The sequence below is a fragment of the Canis aureus genome, chromosome 38 (genome assembly GCF_053574225.1).
Source record: "Canis aureus isolate CA01 chromosome 38, VMU_Caureus_v.1.0, whole genome shotgun sequence".
Lineage (NCBI taxonomy): Eukaryota > Metazoa > Chordata > Mammalia > Carnivora > Canidae > Canis > Canis aureus.
Genome location: NC_135648.1, coordinates 20,431,281 through 20,446,488, shown reverse-complemented (window position 1 = coordinate 20,446,488; position 15,208 = coordinate 20,431,281). Strand labels below are relative to the sequence as shown.

General features: G+C 33.5%; 1 long non-coding RNA gene across 1 annotated transcript; it reads left to right on the top strand.

Moving 5' to 3' along the window:
* The first annotated feature begins 1,774 nt into the window (after positions 1 to 1,774).
* On the top strand, positions 1,775 to 7,047 carry LOC144307025 (uncharacterized). Its single transcript, XR_013373988.1, has 5 exons — positions 1,775 to 2,282; positions 2,886 to 2,985; positions 3,239 to 3,300; positions 5,916 to 5,962; positions 6,624 to 7,047. It is a non-coding gene; the product is annotated as an uncharacterized LOC144307025 (long non-coding RNA).
* Positions 7,048 to 15,208: the final 8,161 nt, after the last annotated feature.

The following is a 15,208-nucleotide window of genomic DNA, read 5'->3' as shown; positions in this document are numbered from 1 at the left end:
AGAGGGAAAAATTGAGAGAGAGAGAGTGAGCACCAGCTGGGGGAGTGGGGAGAGGGAAGGAAAGCAGAGAGCCCTACATGGTGCTCCATCATGGGAGAAGGCAGACGCTTCACTGACAGAGGCACTCAGATGCCCCCAAACTTAAGCTTTCTTTGTGTCATTGTAATCTTGCAGCTTCCTAACCAGTCAGCTGCACATAAATAAGGTCAATCAGAGCTACTAGCTTAAAAGGAATGTGTTTAGTAACCAATCAAAATAGAAAACAATGCACTTTCTCATTCATTCTTTATAAACTGAGCTGTAACCTCCTGAGACCCCAGTTTCTTACCACTTTCACTTTTGAAGTCTCTCTAATCTTAGAAATTTTGATTCTTGCTCAATAAAATATTCTTTCCAGGTACAGTTCTCTGAGTTTTCTTTTGACGCCAAGAAACCTATTTCTTCTTGAGTTTGACATATTTTTGGACTTACCATCTTGTCCTCTCTGCTTTACAGAATTTGTACCTCTCACTAGAATGGTTATGATTACCGTAATAGCTCTTCAGGCCAGAAAGAATGTGGATTTTCTATTGGAGTTTGGCCATCCCATTTAGTACAAATTGTATCTGTCCTCCTGCTAGAAGCCATAAAAATGGGAACCATACTTAGAGTCATTCCCTTTTCCATGTGTTTATCCCTTTCAAGTATCTGCATCCTCTTCAGTGTCTTCAGGCAATTTTTGAAAAATCTTGTCAAGAATTTATAGTTGTTGTGTTTTGGAAACTGATATGCATGTAATCACAATAGTAGTGGAATGAGAGTCAAATCACTATACATTGAACTGGTTCCAGAGAAATTCTTCGATACTAGTGCTCTAAAACTGTCACAATTTAGGAAGGAAACTGGGGAATCACCATAACATCTGTCTACCTGGAGACTAGATGTTGCTGCTCATACTGTGTCCTGAAGTGAAAAGTCTACTCTGTCTCTACATCATTAGTGAATTTTTTTTAGGTATTTGGATATAATATCCAGGGCATGGGCATCTGGTAAACTGAGCCCAAGTTAGCACTTAGCCGGCACTGAGAAATTAAGTATTTGAAATGTTTGTCTCTCAAGAAAAATTGTATAGTAGGAAATTTTTATGCATCGAAACAGTAGCTCACATGCTGGGCACTCACAGGATTCCTAGTATTCTCTGGCTACCCAAGAATATCATGGCTTTATTCATTTAAATTACCAATTAAAATTATACAAGGTAAGGCCAAATTCTATTCCAAAACAAGTATTTTTTTTCCTTTTTAAATATGAGGGAAATATGTTGATTATAGAAAACTTGAGAAATGCAGAAAATTATTTTAAAAAGTAGAAATAAAAATTACCTAAGTTAACACAATCTAATCATACAAGCCCTTTAAAAGTGTTTTCTTTAGCTAGTAACAGAAGGAACAATTAAAGAGATTCAAAGTATGAGGGATTATACCATAGCTGACTTTTAGGAAGGAGGGGCAGAGATGGAAGGGACTGAAGAGACGGTTCCTATGAGTGGAGGGTGATCTTCCCCTCCGCCAATAGCCCACAAGAAGATGAGGACCTCAAGCTATAGGAAAGGAATGTCAAGGAGATGGATTCTGTTAAAAACCTGAATGAATGTGGATTCAAATTCTTCCCCAGATCCTCCAGATTAGATGCCAGCCCTGTCAACAACTTGATTTCGGCCTTTGAAACCATGGTTGTGTTGCCCAGGGGAGAGAGGTGATCTCAGACCTGAGGCCTCAACCCAACCAGCCCAAAAGATGTCCGCAAAGACTCTTGGACTCATCAGGAGAAAGAATTCAAGGACAAACACAACACAACTGATGAGTAGTACAAGTTGGAAAGTTTATTAAAGTGAAAGTACACTCTTGAGATGTGTGGGAGCCAAGGAGCTCAAGGGAGAGCTGTGCACTGGGGTTTGGGTCTCTATCTTTTTATTGACAGTTGTTAATGAGGGGGTGGGATATTCATTACTTAAAACAAAGATTCCTTGAAAGCAGGATGGTCTCTTCCAGGAATGTGGATTGTGTCCCTTTTCTTCCTTGTTTGGTCAGAAGCTTCCAACCTACTTTGTCAACCACCTAGGACCTGTCTGGTTTGATCCAGTTTATTATGGTTCTGTTTTGGAGCTGTGGACAGGCCTCGGACTTTCTCATAGTTGGCTGTGGCTGCCTCCATCCTGCCCTCCAGGCCTACTGTTAGAACCTAACTGCTTACTCAACTGCTGAACTCACTTCTAGCCTGCAGAACTACAAGATAGTGAGCAGGTATTTTAAGCTGTTCAATTTCTGTCAATGTATTACAGACAAATAGAAGGCTAACATAGGAGACTTGCTCTACACAATATTTTACAAACTTTAGCATTCATCAGAATCTATGGTATCTCTGTTTGATTCCAAGCTCATGTTATTTCCTTTTTGCCGTTATACTGGTAAAGAATGCCATTTCAAAATAATGAAAATTATTGTGGTAGATACAAAGAACTTCCTAGAATTACTCCTCTAGCTGAGGCCAAGTTTTTTTTTTAAAGAACAATTTTACAGACATGCCAGCCAAATACTTTTTGAAAAATCATATTTCAAATATTTTACTATAAAGTATTTATGAATAATATTGTATTTTTCATATCCTCCCTCTATAGATTCATATATGAATTTTTAAGAGATTATCATGTCATGCATTATTTAATGACAGCCCATTCATATTATTCTTTAATTATGAAGAAATTAAAAATGTAGAAATTAAACATAATGGAAAAGATAATAGAAATCCACTATTAATATCAGATAGCCCAAGATGGTGATATTTATTGTGATCAAATACTTCCCAAACTCCAAACCTACTTTGCAAATTGGCCTTTTCCATCATAGGTGTCCTGTGTCAAATTTGATGACTTGAGAGATTAATATGACAGGATTCATATGGTCTATATCTGGTTCCTGAAAACATTTTCTACACATATAACTCCAGGCAAGTAACCTGTTTTATCCTCATTTTACTCCATATGACACGGAAATAATATTTGCCCACATGGAAAGTTTATTGTGAGGATCAAATTTATGATCGAATAATATATCAGTTTGATAATTGATGCAAAAAGAAATTATTTGATGTCTATCATATGTTAGTCATTGTACTGGTCACAGAAGCCACAAAGAGAAGTGTGACAATCATCATGGAGTGAGACATAGAAATATTCACAGATATGCCCATCTTATTTCAGGATGTACATGGCCTATTCTGAAGACACAACAAAGGTCATCTCATCCAGCCTTCAGAGATTAGGTAAAGCTTTCTGAAGTAATTCTTGAACTAAATTTTAATTACTGAATAAAACTTAGGTAGGAAAACAACCAGGGACAATTATAGCAAGATATATGTGTGAAACATTTCACTGTTGTCATCATAAAATGTGAAAAAGGAAGAAGTGTTTGATGAGGCACCAACAGTAGGCATGACTTTAAATTATTATTATTTTTAAAAGATTTTATTTATTTGAGAGAGAGAGTGAGCAAGAGAGAGAAAGCACAAGCAAGAGGAGGGGCAGAGGGAGAGGGAGAAGCAGACTTCCCTCTGAGCAGGGACCCTGACTTGGGGCGGGATCCCAGGACCCCAGGATCACAACCCAAGCCAAAGGCAGACACTTAACTGAGCAACGCGCATGCCCCTAAATTATTTTTAAAATACCTACTAAAGTCTTTAAAGTGATATATTTAATTCAATATATTTTCTTATACAAAACAAGGAAATAATCAGAACTGTGGAAAAAGTTAGGCACAAAGAATTTTAATATAACAATTATAATAAAGTTCAGAAACATGTACTTAGATATCATAAACCAGAGTGTGTACACTAATATATGATGACATGGAAATGTTTTCAAGAAATATTGAGTAAAATTGGAAAGTGTTCACAATTATAATGTTAATATTGAGATGTAGACAACAGATTATTTACATGTAGGAGGATGGTTATTTTTTTAAAAAAAATCTTTAATTATGGATAACAAAATTCTCATAAAGAGATGCATCTAAATGTTCACTATTTTGCCTGGCATAATACATTTTTGTGAGCAAACCTAATACTAACAGTATGTTTTACATCTAGTAAATGGGGTTGCAGATGTTTAAGTTTCCTTCTGGTTTCTTGTCAAAACATCTATATTTTAAAGAAAATTTTAGAATAAAAGTATACTTAGAGAGAAATTAGACTGATGAATATAGAGTACCTAAGCCTGCTGAATATGAGCTATGAGTGCAAATAAGAAATAGCTAATTAGTTTTTAGTGACTAAATTCAAGTTTAATGATCTTAAAAACTTCTAGATTATTGGATTAATATTATGGCACATGAAAATGATGTACACTGGGAATGCATATCATGTATTGTAATGATCCCTTAATGTAACTCTAAACATTTAAAACATTTCATATGAAAATAGGAAATTACTACTCTAAAATTTGCACATCTTTAAATATTACATTTAAAGCAAGTGTAGATGACGTGAAATAAAATTCCTTTCAATCCAGTATTCAAAACACACTGGTAAAATTACTCAAGACATATTTAAATAAATGGATGAATGAATAAATGAATGTACACATGATTTGGGGAATATACTCTTGCTAATGACAATTGTTTAGTAATTTAGGGCTTGCAAAAAATAGTTTCCACTTAGCAGTATTAAGTCCATTCCAGTTTTATCTACTAGTCTCAAAGCTCTAATACTCACTGCAAACAAAACAAAACAAAATCAGAAAATTTAAGATAGAAACAAAATTTGAAAAAAAAATAGAAGCTGAGGTAAAAAAAATAGAAGCTGAGGTAAAAAAAAAAGAAATGCTGAATTAATTTAACACTATTACTTAAATAGCTAGTTCTATATTTTAATAGGGCAGAAAGCATCAGTTAGAGAAAAATCTCTAAGGTCAAGACACTAGCTGAGAGAGTGTAGTGTTAGGCATGAAGTTAGTGGACTAGCGGACTAAATGGCAAATCATTTAGGAAGAGTCAGGTTTAGGGCTTTATTGAATTAAACAGATCTGGGATTTGTTATGATTTCCACACTGTGATCTTCACTCCCTTTATGGGAAAGCTATTTTCACATGGAAAATTAGGAGAGGCTCCCTCATGTCTACCACAGAAAATGTTTGATAAATAATTGACTCTTCTCTCACTTCTTCCTATCACCATGTCAACAAATTTACAGTTAGAAATATAATTGTAGGCTACGGAAAGAAAACATAGGCTAAAAATGATCCACTAGTCCTCTACCAGGACAACTTCTCAGGCTATTTTGAGGCTGTTTCTCTACACTACCAAAAAATCACAGTGAAAGAGTGAGACAACCATTACGCTCATAGAAGGGAAGCAAACATGATATAAATCACTTTGGAAAACCCTGAGACCAATGATGACAGACTCTGGACAACATTTTTTAAAAATAGAAGCTGATGATAATAAATTGGGACATGTTGTTAATGCAGTCAAGAACAAAACAAAGAGAATAATAGAGGATTTTAAGGGCCAGGAATTTTTTACTTCCCATTTATCATTTTAGGTTGGTAACAGTAAGTTTATTTGCAAAATGTGCAATACACATAAATTTAAAAAAAAACTGCTTTGGCATCTTTTCTATACCTAGAAAAGCATTGTTATGTTTGTTTATCATTATACTCTTAGAAAAACAGGAAACATCAATATTTGTTGTGTTCTCTCTTAAATTCTGCTTAGAATAAGCCTTAAATAGTTTTGTTATTATATGACCATTTAATTCATTTTCTTATTTTGCCATTTTCCTTCCACTTGCCGAATTTCTATAATCTGTTTTTTCGTTTTCCTTCTAATCACTTAACCTGCTATCATTAATTGGTTATTTTTTCCTTTTTTCTTTATTTTCAGTGCTTACATAAATGTGTGATACCTGGACACCTGTTCAAAATCCATAGGTATTACTTGGTTTTTATTGTTTGGTCTCTGCAATTACTGGTCTATCTGAATTTTTACAATCTATCATAAAACTGTGGTTTCATAGAAATCTATGTAGAAATATTTTGACAGATTTTCATAATTTACATTAGATGAATTTTAATTCAAGGAGGATCATGATTTACTAAAGACCACATCACTAATATTGTAGTAACATCTTCAGGGCTATGGAATGGGAATCTAAGGATAGCTATGTGTATTATTAAAATATTATTTTAGAGTTCAAAGAAGTTAATGCCATTTCTCCGTTTTCTGTACTCACTTTTGAAGAGACTGTTGATCTTAATTTTTTTAAAAGATTTTATTTATTTATTCATGAGAGACAGAGAGAGAGAGGCAGAGGGAGAAGCAGGCTCCATGCAGGGAGCCAGACATGGGACTCGATCCTGGGTCTCCCGGATCAGGCCCTTGGCTGAAGGCGGCGCTAAACCGCTGAGCCACCCGGGCTGCCCTTGATCTTAAATTTTAACTAGCTGCAAACATGAGATGTTTTGGAAGCTAGAAGGATGTGCAGAGGGCTGTAAAATGTCTGACATGATTCACCAAGGAAGGATTTTGAGCTTGCCTTGAGACAAGTCTTGGGAAATGAGGATTTCTGATGGACATTTATTCTTTCTACAGGTATTATTATGTACTTGACCTACAATGAGCATAGAGCTCTTAAAATACAGAGAACGACTCCTGCCTCTTTGTAACTTACAGTCTATAGTAAAGAAAGGCATTCCCAGCCAAGGAATTAAAGGCACAAGATGTGAAAAAAAATTATTAGGAGAAATGGAAATAATCTGTAATAGCTGGAATAGAGTATAAGTGGAGAGAGAGCAGAAGATCATAACATAATCAGAACCATACAACTCTTAGTGTGAAACTACCTTTAAAAATTCTAAATTACTGTGGAATTTATGAATATTTAAGAATATATATTAACTATACGCACTTTGCCATGTGATAGCTCTTGAACAACAGCCTTAGTATTTATATTTCCTATGGATATAAAACATTCAGAAAATATTTAATAAAAGAATAATACCTATGGCTTTCTAAATTATTTCTCATACCATTAAGGAGATCAATCAATGATAAACTGTATTATACTAAATGTAAATGGTTGCATAATTCTAAGTTTTTAAGAATTGAATAAGTAATTTGCTGCATTGAAAATAATCAATAGCGTTTATTGAGTCTTTCTGTTGCCAAGATTGAACAAAGAACTTTACATCTGTTAACATGAATACCTACAACAATATCACAAGGTATGTATTATCAATCCTATTTTAGAAAGAAGAAAACTGTGCTCCAAAGAAATTAAGTAACATAAATAAGTACTAGAGATGAAAATCAAACTCTACATGAGGCTCAAATTTACACACACACACACACACACACACACACACATAAAATTTCTTCTCTATTTTACTCCACCACACTGCTTTTCACTCTGAGTTAAAAAACTTGTATTTCTTGAAATTTAGAAGATTTAGAATACCTTATTTTTCTTGAAACTACTTTAGTAACTATAATGGTTTAGGCTGTGGCAAACTATGAATGGGAATATAGTTTTATGTCTTCGTCGGTAGTATCATAAAGAAAGGTAATTATTTTATTTCTCTCTGAATCTCTCTAGTTCAGGCTTCTGAACTATATTTGCACAAGAAGTACATAATACGTTCATGCCAACCCTTATAGTCTCTAATTGACTGGTTAATTCATTTGGAATGACTCGGTATTTTGAATCTGAACTTTAAAACAGCAACCAAAAAGCCTTGTGTATTTTGCAAATTGACCAATTAGGTATCGAAATTATTCTCTAATATACCATAAAAACTGTTGATTTATTGGTCAAAATATCCTTTCTTGACATTTTTGTGTGACTATTGGTTGAGGATTTCAGTTTTATTCTAATTATACTAATTCTAAAATATGAAATGAAGTGATATACCTCAAATATTTTAACAAATCTTTAACTTCTTTGTTGTTCTCTGTTCCATATATTTTTTCTTTTCTTTTTATTTTATTGTATTTATTTATTCATGAGAAACACAGAGAGAGAGAGAGAGAGGCAGAGACCCAGGCAGAGGGAGAAGCAAGCTCCATGCAGGGAGCCTGACAGGACTCGATCAGGGTCTCCAGGACCACACCCTGGGCTGAAGGCCCGCTAAACTGATGAGCTACCCGGGCTGCCCCATATACTTTTTAAAAAACTACTTCAACTACTATGCTTATCAAGGGCAGTCTATACCAGGGAACTCCCAACACAATTCTAAATAATCCTTGAATTATGAGGGATAAAGCATCCTCCATCCAAATCTGAATTTTGGATATACACATTTTTTTCAGAGATGCAGTAGTTAGGAGTGGGTACTGTGTGTAGATTAGGTTTCAAGTCACTCTTCATGACCTATTTAATATTTTTATTTTCTGACCCTAATCACTTACATTTCTTTTTCATTAGAATACTTATGATCATGAAATTTTTGGTCAACTTTTATCTGTGATATTTTCTTGGATAAGATCATATGGAAACAAAACAAGTGAAATGAAAATGCAAAATGAAATTAAGATCTTTATAGTTTTATTTTTTTGTTCCCTTCTGTCATGAAAGAAAGATGTGTGAAATTAATTAAAAAAGTAGTGAATATGGGCAGCCCTGGTGGTCCAGCCCGTTTGGCGCCGCCTTCGGCCCGGGGTGTGATCCTGGAGACGCCGGATGGAGTCCCTTGTCAGGTTCCTTGCCTGGAGTCTGCTTCTCTCCCTCTCCCTCTGCCTGTGTCTCTGCCTCTCTCTGTCATGAATAAATAAATAAAATCTTAAAAAATAAGTAATAAATATAAGAATACACACTTTATAAAAATTTATTTTTGTTATACAGATCTATAATGAACTATATCAATCTATCAGTATTTATCAGTATCAATTGTAAATTATATATATTATATAATATATATGGATATATATGTGTATTGGGAATATATTTTACCATGAATGCATATAAGGGTTATTTAATATATTAGAACACTATAATATTTAGCATATTTTCTTTATTTGTATACCATTTAGTATAATAGTCCACTGTTAATTATAGTTAAACCATCAAACACCGTTCTATTTGCATACATATACATAACTAATTTTCTATTGGGAAATTAGTATAAGCTTATCAGGGCAATTCAACTCTGTGATTCCCTACATGTTTAAAAGCAGTGAAGTGTAAAGAATGAGATGAAACACGAATAAATATACTTCTAGTTCCAATCCTGTGTCTGACAGAAGCTTATTAAACCTGTAAGCATTTATTTTAAGATTCAGTAAAACATTAAAGAGTTCTTTCACTCCTAGTCATTCTGAAATGCAGCAGTCATCTAAAAACAAAGTTTCAAAACACATCTATATTATAATCAGTCGTATTTAGAGACTCAAACCATGCTTGTTAGTGTTTTTGTACTCTGTGTATAACCCTAGGCTGTAATGAAGATAATTCCTAAGTCATTGGCATAGTGGAAAGAATACTGAATTAAGAGGATGAACATCCCAGAGCTTGTTTCTTATAAGTTTATTGACCTCAGTTTCAGGATATTTTAAATGGGCTTATTAAAACATTTGCTGCTGATATAAAACAAGGCACTTTTAAGATGACATGAGCTTCTGCCTGTGAAGGCAATTTAAAAATATGTGAAGTTGAAGCAAATTTATCCCAAGACTAAGATCAGTTATCACAGTTCTAATTAAAATGTAGCAATCCCCATGGAAGAGTATTTCATGAACTAATCTCTAAGAGACATAGAATAAATTTTATTAAGGACAGTTATATTCTCTTAAAATTGGTGAGTAGCTGACATTTAATGAACATCAATTGTCCAAATGTTCTCTAATTCCATGTTATATGCAATATCTTATATATATTATATAACATAAATATTCAGGAGGAAGGAGTCTGACACTGTCACTTCTGGCACCTGGTTCAAAAGAGCAAAACATTTGAAAAATGCATAAATCAAAATGAAATAGTGTGTGAATGAATGAATATCCTTTTGTCCACCCAGAAAATACTTATATAGCCTTGTGTAAATAAATACTAAATCTCAATATAGCCTTTTATAAATACTCAAATATCAAGGTTTAGAAGAAAATCTAGATACAAGTTGTATATATATATTGGATCATGAGAGAATGACAAAAATCTAATATAGATGATGTTTTTATTTTGTGGCCAGCAATAGCATCCTATGATTACTATAAATTTATGTTTACAAATTCTATGTAACTGTACATTTATTCCAAAAAGTTTAGGTAAGATTGAATATCATTCACCTAATAATCAAAACAACAAAATCAAACTACATCCATTTTGTGGTCAAAAAATTGTTTATTGTTTTTATTTGCAAGGGATTGAATATTTTTGCTTTTAAAAAACATTTTGGTTTCTTTTTGTTTTTATGAACTGATTCTGATTTTTTTTAAGAGAGAGTGCAAGCAGATGGGGGAAGGGTAGAGGGAGAGGGAAAGATAATTTTTTTAAAAGATTTATTTATTTAGTTTTTAGCAATGCATGTGCGCAAAAGAAAGAAAATGGGGCAGGGAGGGGCAGAGGGAGAGGGAGAGAGAATCTTAAGCAGACTCAGCCCAGAGCTTGGAATGCTTTGGGGGACTCGATCTCACCACCCTGAGATCATGACCTGAGCTGAAACTAAGAGTTCAGATGCTTAACAGACTGAGCTGTCCAGGTGCCCTGTGATCTTTTTTTTTTTCTTTTTGATTCTCTACTTTCCATTGATGAATATATGTGAGTTAGTAGTATGTTTTATTAAAGAAATGTAAGGATGTCATTATGTGCAGCATGGTAGACACTTTAAGACTGAAAACATCATTCATTCTTTCTCCTTTTCCTGTCTTCTCTTCTCAGGACACAAGAACACTATATTTCTAAAAGGCTTAGTTTATTTTCCTACCAATTTCTTGGTTCTGTGGGCTTATAATGTTCATCAATTTTGATTATTTAGCCACTATTCCTTCACATCTTATTCATATATTTTTATATATAAATAAATATATATATTTGTAATATATATTTATAATATATATTTATAAGAGTCCTCCTCTTTTGGAAGGACTTCAATACATAGATGGTAAACTGATATTACCCCACAAAGAATGTCCCTTTCCTTCTTCCCTTTCTCCTTTTTTCTTTTCTTTTCTTTTCTTTTCTTTTCTTTTCTTTTCTTTTCTTTTCTTTTCTTTTCTTTCTTTTCTTTTCTTTCTTTTCTTTCTTTTCTTTTCTTTCTTTCTTTTTCTTTTCTTTCTTTTCTTTTCTTTCTTTTTTCTTTTCTTTTCTTTTCTTTTCTTTTTCTTTCTTTCTTTTCTTTCTTTCTTTTTTTTTTTTAAATATTTATTTATTTATTTATTATGATAGTCACAGAGAGAGAGAGAGAGGCAGAGACACAGGCAGAAGGAGAAGCAGGCCCCATGCACCGGGAGCCTGATGTGGGATTCGATCCCGGGTCTCCAGGATCACGCCCTGGGCCAAAGGCAGGCGCCAAACCGCTGCACCACCCAGGGATCCCATCTTTCTTTCTTTCTTCTTTTCTTCTTTCTTCTTTCTTTCTTTCTTCTTTCTTTTTCTTTTTTCTTTTTCTTCTTTCTTCTTCCTGCCTTCCCCTTTCTCTCTCTTTTTCATCTTTTCTTCCCCTCTTTTTAAAAATTTTTGTTTCTCTGCTTCAACAATCTGGAGTTAGGGATGCTATATTTTCAATATCATTAAATTTATCTTCTTCATTCTCTAACTTGGTATTGAGCACATCTGGTAAAGTTTTTATTTCAGATATTGAGTTTTATAGCTTTCGAAGTTCTTTTTTCCTTGTTAAGTTTATGTTTTTCTTTATGTATTTCTATTTAATATGGTTTGATATCTTTGTCTTCCATTTTTATGATCTCTATTTTTTTTAGGTCTGAATTTTCTCTTGCTGGTGGGTTACACTTTCCTGTTACTTTGCATCTAGTAACTTTGGAAAGAACATTGTAATATTGAATGTCACATTATGAGTTTCTAGATAAAATGTTGATTTTTTTTTTCTTTTTTAATGGCAGGCAGTTAAATTACTTTCAGATCAGCTTGGTCACTTTCAATCTGATTTTAAGTTTTATAAGAGCAGGTCTAGAATAGTTTTTAACCTATTAATATTTTAGTCCTCCTTCTTCTATTACTACTAATGAGTCCAATGCTCAATGAGACAACTCTCTGCTTACTGACCAGTACTCACACAACTTTTGAATCCGGGAATTGTGTAGCTGACAACTGCCCTTTTCCTAGTCTCACTGAGTTTCACCCTCAGATTAATGGTTTAGGGTTTAGTGACCAGCACATTTCTTCAGCAGTAGCCTATACAGATTTTTTTTTTTTTGGAAAATTTATTTTCCACCCTCTTTATTATTCTGCTTTACAGATTTCTGGTGCCTCAGTCTCCCAAGACTCCAATCTGTATCTTCGTAACTCAATATGACTATCATCTCTGCATGAGTTCACCCTGCTTGTGCTGCAGTAGAGAAAATATCTTTAGGCAAAAATCTGGGGAACAAATCTGGGGAAGGATCAATCCTGCTTCATGTGTCTTTCTCCCAGGATTCATGGTTATACCCTGTTTTTTGGTCAGTGTCAAAAAAAGTTAGTTTCATACATTTTGTTCTGCTTTCTATGTGTTTATGATGATATTGCAAACAAGATATATTTATTCTGTATGGTCACAGTGGAAATACTCAAGTATATTTTAAAAGGAATTGCATATTTTCCTATTTCATATGTTACCATATATTTATTTTTCACTTAGAAGTTACTGTCAATTGAAATAAACATGATCAATTTATTCTCATATACACTGCAGTGGTGCAGCTATGAATTCACTATTCAACAAGATTATAAACAATTTAAACAACCACAAGAATACATAACAGTTTAACTTGGTTTATTCCCCTCATCCTACACTTTGTGCTATTTTTCCATATTTTATTTTTAAATATTTGTATTATTATTGCATTAAGCAGTGTATATATTCTTATATTTATTCTCATTTTAATTTTTTTCTATGCACTTGACTTCTAGCAATTCTTTGCTTCCATCTAGCATTATCTTTTCTTCAGCCTGAAGAGTATCTTTAATATTTCTTTGCAGTGCTTTTTTTGTCCTGAAAATGTCATTATTTCACTTCCAGTTTTGAGGGATTTTTAAAATTGGTTATAGATTTCTAGATCAGTTGGTTTTGTCTTTCGCACAGAACTTTTAAAAACGTAATTCCATTGTTTTGTGTGTTGAAAACTTGACAAAAAAATCTAATTGTTTCTGTTGAAAACTGCAAGAAAAAGAAAAAAAACCCCACTCCACCCCCGCCCCCCAAAACCCCAAACCTAATTAGTTTTCAAAAGTAATGCATATTTCGTTCTGGCTGCCTTTTTTTTCCTTTTTTTTTTTTTTTTTGTAAACAAAATTTTTATTTTGGAATAATTTTAGATCTGCAGGGAAATAGCAAAGATAGTACAGTGTTCCTATTTGCATTTTACCCAACTTTCCTGCATTTTAATTCTCATAACTGTGGTACATTAGCCAAAATCGAGATATGGATATTGGCATATTACTATAAACCACACTCCACACTTCCTTTGGATTTCACCAGTTTTTCCACTAATGCCCTTTTTCTGTTCCAGTATCAGATCTAGGAAACCACGTTACATTTGGTCATGATGTCTCCTCCTTGGCTTCTCAAGTCTGTGACAGTTTCTCAGTTTTTTTATGACATTGATACTTTTGATTGTCTTAGTCAGTTTTACAGGTTTTGGTGGGGAATACCATAAAATCAAAGTATCCTACCCTTATATCAATGGATGTGTGATATTAACATGTATTTTCATTGATGACATTTACTTTGGTCATTTGGTCAAGGTAGTGTGTGTTGTGTTTATCTACCATAAACCTTCTATTTTTCCTCTTCCATGTTCTATTTTTTGGACATGAGCCACTAAATTCAACCAACACATCAAGAGAGAGGATTATGTCCCACCTACTACAGTGGATGGTATCTACTTTTATTCTTGGAGAGTGGAAGATTTACCCATTTTCCCCTACTTATTTATCCAAATGTGAATTTATGCCTGTCTGGATTCGTGCACATTTATTTTATTTATGGATTGGACAGCATCCAGTCTAGGACACAGGAGGGTGGGACAAGGAAGCTATTAGCAAAAGAAAAGAAAAGGATTGGCCAGGGCATCATCTTTTTTGGGGGAAGGGAACACAGGTATTTTATCATGCCTGCAAATTACCTTACCAGTGCTGATCAGGAAATTTCAGATTGACTTTTGAAAGGTCACATTTCTGGGATAGGTTGAATCTGTACTCAAGTCTTGGTATGCTGCCACCTGACAAGGGTGAGGGAAATAACTCCATTTGGGGCTGTTGTTTATTTTTTAACAGGTTATAATTCAATTGTTTACTTCATTGGGCAAGTTGTTCCTGTTCTGGCCATTGGAGCTCTTTCAGGTTGGCTTCTATGTTCCTTTGGTATGGTTACTGGTGATGAGCAAATCTATCTATCATCTATCTATCTATCTATCTATCTATCTATCTATCTATCATCTATCTATCTATCATCTATCATCTATCTATCTATCTATCATCTATCTATCTATATATCTTTTTTTTTTATCTATGGCTTGTCTTTTGATTTACTTAACAGTGAGAAGTTTTTACTTTAAAGTAATTAAATTTCAAACTGCAGAGGAGAACTTTTTAACTTTAATGAAGTCAAATTGACTATTTTTCTCTAATGTATTTTGATTTTGGTATTGTATCTAAAAATTCATCATAGAATCCAAGGTCACATGGATTTTCTTCAATGTTATCTTCTAGGAGTTTTATAACTTTAGAGTTTACATCAGATGTTATTCACTTTTAGTTAATTTTTGTTAAAGATGTAATGTGTCTAGATGCTTTTCTTTTTTGGTGTGTTGATGTCTACTTGTCCCATGAACATTTCTTGAAAAGATTATCTTTCTTTGCTGAATTGCCTTTGTTTTTGTTTTTTGTTTTTTTTGGTCAAAGATCAGTTGACTAAATTTATGTAAGTCTGTTTCTGGCCCCTCCATTCTATTCCATTGTTCTATTTGTCTATTCTTTCATCAAGACTACACTATCTTGATTGCTTTCCATAAGTCTTAAAGCTGGA